The sequence below is a fragment of the Phyllobates terribilis genome, unplaced genomic scaffold (assembly GCF_046119375.1).
Source record: "Phyllobates terribilis strain yellow unplaced genomic scaffold, ASM4611937v1 Scaffold_4__5_contigs__length_816908805, whole genome shotgun sequence".
NCBI classification, from domain to species: domain Eukaryota; kingdom Metazoa; phylum Chordata; class Amphibia; order Anura; family Dendrobatidae; genus Phyllobates; species Phyllobates terribilis.
Window position 1 is genome coordinate 700231974 of NW_027362764.1, and position 12408 is coordinate 700244381.

Consider the following 12408-nt stretch of genomic DNA (forward strand, 5'->3'; position numbering starts at 1 on the left):
CTGGCCGGCGGCTCTGCTTACTGAGTGCGACAGCTGCATATATTTCCATGTAGATGTCACGCTCGGGTCGGGAGAGCCGCCGGCCAGTGCATGCTCTGCAGACCGATTTATCCGACCGTCTGACTGCGCCTTAAGGCCACGTTCACACATTCAGTATTTGGTCAGTTTTTTACCTCAGTATTTCTAGGCCAACACCAGGAGTGGAACAATAACAGGAAACGTATTATAGAAACACGTCGCCACTTCTGGTTTACAAATACTGATCAAATACCGAGCGTGTGAACATGGTCCAAGAAGGAACAAAAGAAAAGGCAAAACTGTATGAGTGCTGAGGAGAACTATACGGCTGCGGTCATCTATGCTACACTTTTTTTTTAATTAGAGACTTCACCCAGGTGCACATAAAGGCCCAATACAGCAGACAGCATTACCAATTGTTAATATCACTTGTAGGAAGTGAAGCCGTATGCCTCTGATAGATAAGGTGGAGCTGCAGCTGGGTGTCTCCAGCACACACAGGGCTGTGCTCCCGTCTCCCACTACCACCTACAGCTTAGCAACAACAACAACAAAAAAAGCGGCTAGAATCACCGCGCATGCGCGGAGTTCGTCCCCCTAAAATCCTTGCAGCGCATGCGCCTTCTTTTGTACGTCATTGGTGAGCGCACTCAGGTCTGAGTTGGTCGAGCTCTGCTCGGTGTCCGCTTCGGTAATGATCGGGAGCGATGTGGGTGTGTGTGTCGGTGGTGTCACGAGGCATAAGGGGCTGTTATATCCTTAGTACAAGGCGGAAACTGAGGCAAAACGTTACTGGGTGACGGCGTCTGGGGAATGCTGTGCAAGGAAGGGGGAGGGGTGTGTACAGGCCATTGTGATGGGGGAGGGGCCTCCGGTCTGATTTGCTATACTGCTGTGTGTGCGTGCGGCTAATCCTCTGAACCGCAGGAGAAAGGAATGATCGGACATAGCGTCTTTCCACATGGCTGATTTAACCCCTTAAAGAGCAAGCAACTTTTTTTTTTTGCACTTGCGTTTCTTCACTTTTTAAGAACTTTACCTTTTTTATTTTATTTTTTGCAGGACACATTGTAGTTTGAAAGATCGTTCCTTTTACCATATAATGTACCGAACACAGGGGAAAAAAAACAAAACAGGCAATTCCACGTATGTTTTTCGAGTTTTGTTTTTACATTATTGTGAAGTAAAACGACCCTGGGAATCTGTTTCTCTACATAAGGCCACGGCCCCACTATCAGTATGTGGTCAGTATTCGCTCAGTATTGTTTCTTAGGAGTGGGAGCCAAAACCAGGTGAGGAACAATCAGAGAGAAGGTATAAGGCTATGTGCCCACGATGCAGAAATGCTCCGGATTTTTCCTGAGCGTTTCTGCTCTCCCTGGCAGAAAAAACACATGCGGATTGTACATGCTTATTGTACATGCGTTTTTCCTGCCAGGGACATGCGGATGTGAAGCGTTCTTCACTTGCATTTCCACATGCGGGTTGACAAGCTCTTTCCAAGCGATTTTTAGCATCACTTGGAAAGTGCTTGTGACAACTAGGTCACACTATATAAATCCATGCAAACGGCATGTATTTATATAGTGTGACCCGAGAGAATGGTTAAAAATAAACCTATACTCACCTTCCGATGGTCCCCGAGACTTGCTGCCCTCCTGTGCTGGCTGCCGGTAGATCGCGGTACGCTGTACTGAAAGACCTGCCGTCACATGACTCTGACGTCAGCGCAGGTCTTTCAGTCCTGCGCGATCTGTCGGCAGCCAGCACAGGGAAGGAGTTCGGGGGCCGTCGGAAGGTGAATATAATCTTTATTTTTTATTTTATTCTTTTTTTATGGTACCTGGGTGTGGAGGAGAGTCTCCTGTCCTCCACACCCGGGTACCATCCGCACATTAGAACGTGCCAATTATGCAAGTACAGATGCAGTCTTGCGGAATTGGCGCGTTCTAATGCAAGTCAATGGCAGCGAAAACGCAGCACTTCCGCAAAATTAATGGACATGCTGCGGATTTTTGAGCGCAGCATAAACGCTGCGGAAACATCCGCAGCATGGGCATTGAAAGTGTGGAATTGCATTGGAGACCATGGGGGAAGGTTTACCAAGCGTTTACTCTGCGGAAATTCTGCAGCGTAAACGCTTGAAAAACGCATCGTGGGCACACAGCCTAATAGAAACAAGTCACCAATTCTGTATTTATCACCCACTCCTGACAAAAAATTCTGACCAAATGAGACCAATGATGACATTTTCATTCTTCTGTCAATGCGGCTGTTTTTTAAAACTTCACATATAATCATGTTTTTATCATTTTTTTTTTGTGAGCAATGCAGCCAACAAAACAGTACTTGTAGTGTTTTCTTCTGTTTGACTGTACAAAGGTTACTGTGCTAGCTCAAAGTTTTACAGCTGCAGCAATAAAAATAAATGCTTTTTTTTTTTTTTTTTTTTTATTTAAGCTCTTCACCCCGTGGCCACTTGCAATTTCTTCCTCCCCTTAACTTTATATAACATTTTTATTTTTTTTGTCAATATAGCCGTACAAGGACTTGTTTTGCAGGACAAGTTGTGCTTTTGAAAGACCCCATTCATTTTATCATGTGATGCACTGGAACATTGGAAAAATTCCAAGTGCGTTTAAGTTGCATAAAAAGTGCATTTTAAACTTTTTTTTTTTTTTTTTTTTTTTTTCGCCATGTTCACTATATTGTAAAACTGACCTGGTAATCTGATTCTCCAGATCTGTACAAGTGCGCAGATAAAACAAAATCTATTTAATTTTTTTGTAACTGGCAAAAAACAACAACACACCAGCAAAAAAAAATCACCATTTCCAAGATCCGCAACACTTTTAACTTTCGTGATAAGGGGCTGTGTGAGGAATTATGTTTTTGCACCCTGAGCTGACCTTTTTACTGATAAAAAGATACAATGTTTTGATCGCATTTTATTGCAATGCTGCTGGTGCCAAAAACATTTAAATTTTTTTTACTCTTATGTTGAGACATGGGGGCTCAGCGTCCGAGTCTGCATCAAAGTCAAGGGGCTGGCCTATGACATACCTGTACGTCATATGTTGGTAAGGGGTTGAATTGAATAGGTTGTCCACTTGAGTGCATTTTCAGTAAGCCGAGCCAAATCCTTAGGCTAGGTGCATACGAATCAGAACGCATTGAGACCAATGTTATCCTATGGGGCCGTGCACATACAGTACCTGACTTTTGGGCAGATCGTCCAAGGAAAAAAAAATCGCTGCTTGCGCTCGGCCATGCACGTCTATGGGTGTATGGAAGATATCGGACTGCACTGAAATATGAGTGCAGTCTGATTTCCTTGCACTGACAGAATGGGAGATGGGAGAATTTTTTTTTTTATCTTCTCATTGGAGACACTCTGATCAAAGTGTTATTTGCATAATTGATCTGATTTTTTTTTTTTTTTTTTTAAGTTTGTTGAGCATCATTTTACTGCCACTTTTTTTTTTTAAGCTAAAACAATGACAGTCACGTGTGCATCTTCCGAACGCCTTTTTAGCCTTTCCACTGTCTTCTGTTGTAAAGTATTGATCATTTTCCTTGCAGAAAATGCCTGAAGAACATGTATTACATCTCTTAAAAAAAGATCGCAGTGTGAACATACCCCTTGACGACAATGCCGGCTGTGTAACCTATTGGTCTATGCTTTCTGGCCCTGTTCTCTACAAAACGGAAATGGCCATCACTGCAGCAAGTGGTTGGAAATGGGAGGGCAGACTGGCCCATCAGTGTGTGAAAGACTGGGTGTTGGAATGTGAATTATGGGCTATGAGTAAGGGTATTATTTTCATTGACTAAAAACCCCCTTTAAGGTGAATTCACATATGGCTTATTTTGTTGCAGAAAATTCTGCGACGATTCTTTTCTTCTAAAACAACCCGATTCAGATGAAGTGGAACTCCTTTTCCATAGCGGAAATTTCTGACACACAATCTGTTGTGTGGAAATTCATCCTTAAGCCTCAGTCAGATGTTTGTGAAACATGGTTTCAGTACGCACTAGCTGAAGGTCTCCCGACCCGAACTTAACCTCATAGCATACAGTGGGGAAAATAAGTATTTGATACACTGCCGATTTTGCAAGTTTTCCCACCTACAAAGAATGGAGAGGTCTGTAATCTTTATCGTAGGTACACTTCAACTGTGAGAGACAGAATCTTAAAAAAAAAAAATTCCAGAAAATCAGATTGTATGATTTTACATAATTTGCATTTTATTGCATGACATAAGTATTTGATACAGTAGAAAAACCAAACTTAATATTTGGTACAGAAACCTTTGTTTGCAATTACAGAGGTCAGACGTTTCCTGTAGTTCTTGACCAAGTTTGCGCTCACTGCAGCAGGGATTTTGGCCCACTCCTCCATACAGATCTTCTCCAGATCTTTCAGGTTTGGGGGATGTCACTGGGCAACATTGAATTTCAGCTCCCTCCAAAGATTTTCTATTGAGTTCAGGTCTGGAGACTGGCTAGGCCACTCCAGGATCTTGAAATGCTTCTTACGGAGCCACTCCTTACTTGCCCTGGCTGTGTTTCGGGTGATTGTCATGCTGGAAGACCCAGCCACGACTCCTCTTCAATACGCTTACTGAGGGAAGGAGGTTATTGGCCAAAATCTCGCAATACATGACCCCATCTATCATCCATTAAATACGGTGCAGTTGTCCTGTCCCCATGCTTCACAGTTGGGGCAGTGTTCTTGGGGTTGTATTCCTCCTCCTCCTTCTTCCTCCAAACATGGCGAGTGGAGTTGATACCAAATAGTTCTATTTTGGTCTCATCTGGATCATCCAGATGGTCTTTGGTGAACTTCAAACGGGCCTGGACATGTGCTGGCGTGAGCAGGGGGGCCTTGCGTGCCCTGCACAATTTTAATCCGTGACTGAGTAGTGCATTACTAACGTTAATGTTTGAGACTGTGGTCCCAGCTCTCTTCAGGTCGTTGACCAGGTCCTCCTGTGTTTTTCTGGGCTGATTCCTGACCTTTCTCAGAATCATCCTTACCCCACGAGGCGAGATCTTGCATCGAGCCCCAGACTGAGGAAAACTGACCGTCATCTTCTGTTTCTTCCATTTTCTAATAATTGTGCCAACAGTTGTCTTCTCACCTAGCTGCTTGTCTAGTGTCCTGTAGCCCATCACAGCCTTGTGCAGGTCTACAATTTTGTCCCTGGTGTCCTTAGACTGCTTTTTGGTCTTGGCCATGGTGGAGAGGTTGGAGTGTGATTGAGTGTGTAGACAGGTGTCTTTTATACAGATGACAAGTTCAAACAGGTGCAATTAATAGAGGTAATGAGTGCAGAGTAGGAGGGCTTCTTAAAGAAAAACTAACGGGTCTGTGAGAGCCAGAATTCTTGCTGGTTGGTAGGTGATCAAATACTTATTTCATTCAATAAAATGCAATTTTATTTTGTAAAAATCATACAATGTGATTTTCAGGATTTTTTTTTTTTAGATTCTGTCTCACAGTTGAAATGTACCTACGATAAAGATTACAGACCTCTCTGTTCTTTGTAGGTGGGAAAACTTGCAAAATCAGCAGTGTATCAAATACTTATTTTCCCCACTGTTTACGAAGCTGATGATTTAGCATCTGGAATTCCGGGGCCGGTCCACAGTCTTTGATACATGGATGTCGAAATGAGGCTTAAAAGGCATATTGTAGGATTGTTAAAAATTAGGCTAGAGGCAGTATATAGCCTAATATAACAATAACAACTGATCATACCTGATAAATCTACTCTTTCGGTGCTCCCTGCAGTTCTTATGCCATCTACCCAAGTGACCGCTGCAGCCAGCCCTTGGTCTCAGCGATGTACAGGACATGAATGCAGCGACTGTGTGGGTAGATGGTGATAATGAAACTTGGCTAAACCTCAAATGGCAATATTTTAAGCTTTTTGAAGTATTCACACACCGTATGATTTCAGGATTGTTTGCTAATCCTATTCATATAGAGGATAAAGCCTGTAATGCCGCCCCGAGAAGAAGATGGTCATATTAACCAGAGACAGAGGGGGTTTTGCTATCTGATCTCTGCTTGCTATTTTTTTATAAATTGTTTTGTGCCGTAACCTCATACCTAAATAATGTTTTTCCGTGAGGTAAATGGTTTCTTTCAAGACTTGCATATTAAAGGCGGTGGAGAATTGAGCAGACCATCGTGGAGCAGAAGAGGATTTATCAGGTAAGTAATGTGTTTTTTATGTTATTTTATGCCATTTACTGCCCATAACCTACCGTAATTTGTTGCTGATCTCAGAGAACCCCTTTTAACAAGAATCCAAAGACATCCCCTGATTATTACTAGCAAAAACGTAAGCAGGTGAGAATGTGAGAAGGAACGTGCAATTGTCTCCTCATTGTCTCCAGTATTCTGCTCTCAAAACCACTGCCCTCAAGGGGTTGTTTCATCTCCTTTCTGGACCTCCTGGCTTCCTGTGGAGTGGTGCACTCCTGATTGACAATTTGGACCCAGGAGCATTGTTGTGTGCCTGGTCTTTTCTATGCACTCTCTGATGCTACTATATGAGGCATCTTTGTCTCTGCAGCATTAGAGGAGTGCAGTGCCACTGAAGTTGGCTGAATGTGAAGCTAAGGCCACGTTCAGTATTTGGTCAGTATTTTATATCCGTATTTGTAGTCAAAACCAAGAGTGGAACAATCAGAGGAAAAGTATAATAGAAACACGTCACCACTTCTGTATTTATCACCCACTCCTGGTTTTGGCTTATAAATACTGATGGAAAATACTGACCAAATACTGAAGGTGTGGCCGAGGTCTAATAGTGCGATCCAGCCAGCTTCAGCAGTACTTACAAGCTCTAATGGAAAGAGCTTGGAAGCACTACTCATGTTTGTACACTGCAGCAGTGGCCAGTGATCTAGGCAATGAGCAGTAAACAAAATTAGAAATCACTCCATTCTTGAAAGCAAAGAGGATTTTTAAAACAAGTAATTTGGCAAGTTGCTTTATTTTAAAAACACTTTGCAATTTTACCCATTTAATATGGGAATAATTTAATTTAGCTCCAACATATTCAGCAGCACTTTACAAATCAGAGGCTGCAAATACAAACAAAATCAGACATTATCATTATTATTTAACGGCTTTCAGCTCTCTGGAGCCATGGCGACTTGATGGATGAACACTCTGTAGGAAGATCATTCTTGTGCAAGTCTAGATGGGTCCACCAGGGTCTTCTCCACTGTTATCTTGATAGTATCAAGCCATAGGTTTCTGGTCTTCCTCTTCATCTTGTTCCTTCTGCTCTTCCGACCAGGACGTCCTTCTTCAGTGATTGCTCTCTTCATATGATGTGTCCAAAGCAGGCAAGTCGTAGCTAGGTGATCCTTTCTTTGAGTGACATGTCTGGCTTGATTTGTTCCAAAATTGCTTTGTTCTGCCTGCCATCCATGGTATTGATAACATCCTTCTCCAGCACCACATTTCGATGGCGTTGATTCTTCTGTCTTATTTCTTTATCATCCAGATTTCGCATCCATATGTTACTACAAAAAGAAAACAGACTACGTATGAGCTGTGTCTTTGTCGCCAGTGAAATGTTTCTTGATTTGAAGACCTTGTTCAGTAACTTCATTGTTGATTTGCCCATAGATATTCTAACTCGGACATTACAGACTAATAATTCTCCAATTTCAACAATATGAGCTTAGAATCTATGCAGAGGTGGGCGGGATTGGGGACACAAAGTGCTAGTCATGTATGTCCAGTCATTTTTATAATAATGGTGTTCAAGTAGAGCCGCATGACCCGGTCAAGCGCCAATATCTGTATATGTACAGATACAAAGTGCTACTGAGAGCATAGAGGGTAAGGGAACAGATGATAGAAAGGACCAGATTCTGAGGATGATGCAAGAAGGCAAACAGGGAACAGATTAGTGAGATAAGGTGATAGGCCAGTCTGAGGTGAAGGTTTTTTTTTTTAGGACACCCTTAAAACTGTAGATACTGGGAATCCACAGGATTTTCTGGGGTCATGCATTCCATAGAACTGGCGCATCATAGCAAAAGTCTTGGAGATGGGAGTGGGAGCTTCATGTTATGGAGTTTGTTAATCGTAGATCATTAGTAGAACAGAGGACCACGGATAGTGTGGTAGACAGATGAGATGTAGTGTGGTGCAGAGATATGGAGCGCTTTGTTGGATGAGTATGATAAGATTGATGTATTCTTTAGCTGTTGGGTAACCAGAGCCAGGGCTGTGGAGTCGGTAAGCCAAACCTTCAACTCCGACTCCTCAATTTCCATGACATCAACTCCAACTCCACGACTCCGACTCCCTCATACATGGCTCATATGTAAGTGATAAATTTACTGTAGCACAGATTCATCTCAGCTAAAAGTCTAGACCCTTAGATCAGGAATAGTACAGACATTTATAGAACATTTCATAACTTTCCCAAATTCTTGTGGAAACATTTCCAACACATCCTGCATTGAACTACTGTACCCGATTTATTATATATTTTAGGAGTCTGAGTCAGTCCATTTTATACCTACTCCGACTCCACAGCCCTGAAGCAATGACTGGCACAGAATGGAAGAATCGGTGTAGCTGCTGGACAAAAATATGACCATAGGAATCTTCTCTTTAGGCAGCATGTTATAGAGCAGAAGGATCTCGGCAGATCGTAGCTGACCAATTGTGTGGGAAAATATTCAGTATAACTTAATTTCAAGTTCTATGTTTTGGAGTCAAGGGGCAATTGTGTTCAGAGACTGACAGTTTTCCTTGTAGGACGGCTGTGCAAACATGGCTACCAATTTCTAAATATGTCCACAGTAGACTCCTAAACTTAGAGAACAGGCTGACAGGAATCAAATACAATTTATTCTGAATTTCCCAACAAACCTGTTGGAAATGCAGCTGGTAGATCGGGTGTCACTGTTAGTGCAACCATAGTATGACGTCTCACTGTGAACAAAACAGCGAAATATAGGAAAGTCAGCTAACCCACCAGGAGAACGGATGCGCAGAGACCTGTAGTGCCACATGGTGAAATACTGGTATAATGGAAAAATCCATTATCTGGGTCGTCTTGTAAAAACATATCTTTATTGAAAATAGTAAGGCTATGTGCCCACGTTGCGGACCTGAAGCATATTTTTTACGCTTCTCCCTGGCGGGAAAATCGCATGCGGATATTACATGCGGTTTTCCCGCCAGGTAGAAGCGTTTGTGAGGCGTCTTTGCATGCATTTCCACATGCGGGTTATCAAGCACTTCTCCAAGCATCACTTGGAAAAGTGCTTGACAACTTGTTCAGAATGGTAAAAAATAAAAAAATAAACTTTATACTCACCTTCTGATGCATTCTCTGCCCCGTCCGGAGGCTTGAGCGGCTCACGCTGTTGTGTGCAGGACCTGCAGTGACGTCATTGAGTCATGTGGTGGGTCACATGACTCAATGACGTGGCAGGTCCTTCAGACAACAGCGCGACGGAGGGAAAACATCAGAAGATAAGTATAAACTTTATTTTATTCTTTTTTTTACAGGTTCTTTGGTACCCAGGTCTGGATGAGAGTCTCCTCTCCTCCAGACTTGGGTACCATCCGCACATTGATTCCGCTGCGCTTCCGCAAAATTAATGAACATGCTGCGGATTTTTGACTGCAGCATATACGCTGCGGAAAAATCCGCAGCATGGGCATTGACATTGTGGAATGCCATTGGGGACCATGGGGTGCGGATATACATGCGTTTTTCAAGCGTTTACGCTGCGGAAATTCCGCAGCATATACGCTTGAAAAACGCTACGTGGGCACACAGCCTAAAAAGTCACAACTTCCATCACCAGAGATAACAAGCAAATGCGTTTCAGTCAGTCTTTAGTCATTGCAAGGCTGAATCATTTGCTTGAAACCACGGCTGAGGAGTAGGAGTGCATTTTGGTGGAGTCGGTATAAAATGGACCGACTCCTAAAATATATAATAAATTGGGAGTCGGTATAAAATGGACCGACTCCTAAAATATATAATAAATTGGGTACAGTAGTTTAATGCAGTTTGTGGAGAATCTTTTTTTCATAAGAATTTGGGAAAGTTATGAAATGTCCTATAAATGTCTGTCCTATTCCTGATCTAAGGGTCTAGACTTTTAGCTGAGATGAATCTGTGCTACAGTAAATTTATCACTTAAACATGAGCCATGTATGAGGGAGTCGGAGGTCTGGCTTACCGACTCCACAGCCCTGCCTGAAACGCATATGCTTGTTATTTCTGGTGATGGAACTTGTGACTTTTTACTCTTTCTAATAAAGAGATGTTTTCACAACAAGACCCCAGTGATTGATTTTTCCCTTTATACCCTCTACAAAATGCAGCATTAGTACTGCCTGTTCTACAAGCTTTCCTCTACCACTGTCTGGTGAAATCTGGCAGTTTTAAGTCCCTGCTGCTCAAAACACTAGGTATATTAACTACATGTAATTAGGGATGAGCGGACCCAATGATGTTTGAGTGCAGGTACCCGACTGAACTTTATGTCCAAAGTTCTGTTCGGGTACTAGAACTTTACCCGAACCCCATTGAAATGTATGGGGACCCAAACTTCGGAGCTGGAAAATGTCTCTATCTCTGTCTGTCTCTCTCATGTCTCTATCTCTGTCTGTCTCTCTCATGTCTCTATCTCTGTCTGTCTCTCTCATGTCTCTATCTCTGTCTGTCTCTCTCATGTCTCTATCTCTGTCTGTCTCTCTCATGTCTCTATCTCTGTCTGTCTCTCTCATGTCTCTATCTCTGTCTCTCTCTCTCTGTGTGTGTCTCTCTCTCTGTGTGTGTCTCTCTCTGTGTGTGTGTCTCTCTGTGTGTGTGTCTCTCTCTGTGTGTGTGTCTCTCTCTGTGTGTGTGTCTCTCTCTGTGTGTGTGTCTCTCTCTGTGTGTGTGTCTCTCTCTGTGTGTGTGTCTCTCTCTGTGTGTGTGTCTCTCTCTGTGTGTGTGTCTCTCTCTGTGTGTGTGTCTCTCTCTGTGTGTGTGTCTCTCTCTGTGTGTGTGTGTCTCTCTCTGTGTGTGTGTGTCTCTCTCTGTGTGTGTGTGTCTCTCTCTGTGTGTGTGTGTCTCTCTCTGTGTGTGTGTGTCTCTCTCTGTGTGTGTGTGTCTCTCTCTGTGTGTGTGTGTCTCTCTCTGTGTGTGTGTGTCTCTCTCTGTGTGTGTGTGTCTCTCTCTGTGTGTGTGTGTCTCTCTCTGTGTGTGTGTGTCTCTCTCTGTGTGTGTGTGTCTCTCTCTGTGTGTGTGTGTCTCTCTCTGTGTGTGTGTGTCTCTCTGTGTGTGTGTGTCTCTCTCGTGTGTGTGTGTCTCTCTCTGTGTGTGTGTCTCTCTCTGTGTGTGTGTCTCTCTCTGTGTGTGTGTCTCTCTCTGTGTGTGTGTCTCTCTCTGTGTGTGTGTCTCTCTCTGTGTGTGTGTCTCTCTCTGTGTGTGTGTCTCTCTCTGTGTGTGTGTCTCTCTCTGTGTGTGTGTCTCTCTCTGTGTGTGTGTCTCTCTCTGTGTGTGTGTCTCTCTCTGTGTGTGTGTCTCTCTCTGTGTGTGTGTCTCTCTCTGTGTGTGTGTCTCTCTCTGTGTGTGTGTCTCTCTCTGTGTGTGTGTCTCTCTCTGTGTGTGTGTCTCTCTCTGTGTGTGTGTCTCTCTCTGTGTGTGTGTCTCTCTCTGTGTGTGTGTCTCTCTCTGTGTGTGTGTCTCTCTCTGTGTGTGTGTCTCTCTCTGTGTGTGTGTCTCTCTCTGTGTGTGTGTCTCTCTCTGTGTGTGTGTCTCTCTCTGTGTGTGTGTCTCTCTCTGTGTGTGTGTCTCTCTCTGTGTGTGTGTCTCTCTCTGTGTGTGTGTCTCTCTCTGTGTGTGTGTCTCTCTCTGTGTGTGTGTCTCTCTCTGTGTGTGTGTCTCTCTCTGTGTGTGTGTCTCTCTCTGTGTGTGTGTCTCTCTCTGTGTGTGTGTCTCTCTCTGTGTGTGTGTCTCTCTCTGTGTGTGTGTCTCTCTCTGTGTGTGTGTCTCTCTCTGTGTGTGTGTCTCTCTCTGTGTGTGTGTCTTCTCTCTCTGTGTGTGTGTCTCTCTCTCTCTGTGTGTGCTCTCTCTCTCTCTCTGTGTGTGTGTCTCTCTCTCTGTGTGTGTGTCTCTCTCTCTCTGTGTGTGTGTCTCTCTCTCTCTCTGTGTGTGTCTCTCTCTCTCTCTCTGTGTGTGTCTCTCTCTCTCTCTGTGTGTGTCTCTCTCTCTCTCTCTGTGTGTGTCTCTCTCTCTCTCTCTGTGTGTGTCTCTCTCTCTCTCTCTGTGTGTGTCTCTCTCTCTCTCTCTGTGTGTGTCTCTCTCTCTCTCTGTGTGTGTCTCTCTCTCTCTCTGTGTG

General features: G+C 43.6%; 1 protein-coding gene across 2 annotated transcripts in view; it reads left to right on the forward strand.

Annotated features, from left to right (window-relative positions):
• Nucleotides 1-617: 617 nt before the first annotated feature.
• Nucleotides 618-12408, forward strand: part of LOC141265906 (RNA-binding protein 12B-like) — a 23529-nt gene continuing 11738 nt past the window's right edge. Inside the window, exon 1 of one of the 2 annotated variants that reach the window (XM_073679589.1) lies at nt 618-709. The gene's annotated coding sequence lies outside the window, so the exon portion shown is untranslated. The remainder of the gene's footprint in view (nt 710-12408) is intronic. The other variant, XM_073679590.1, reaches the window with a different exon arrangement.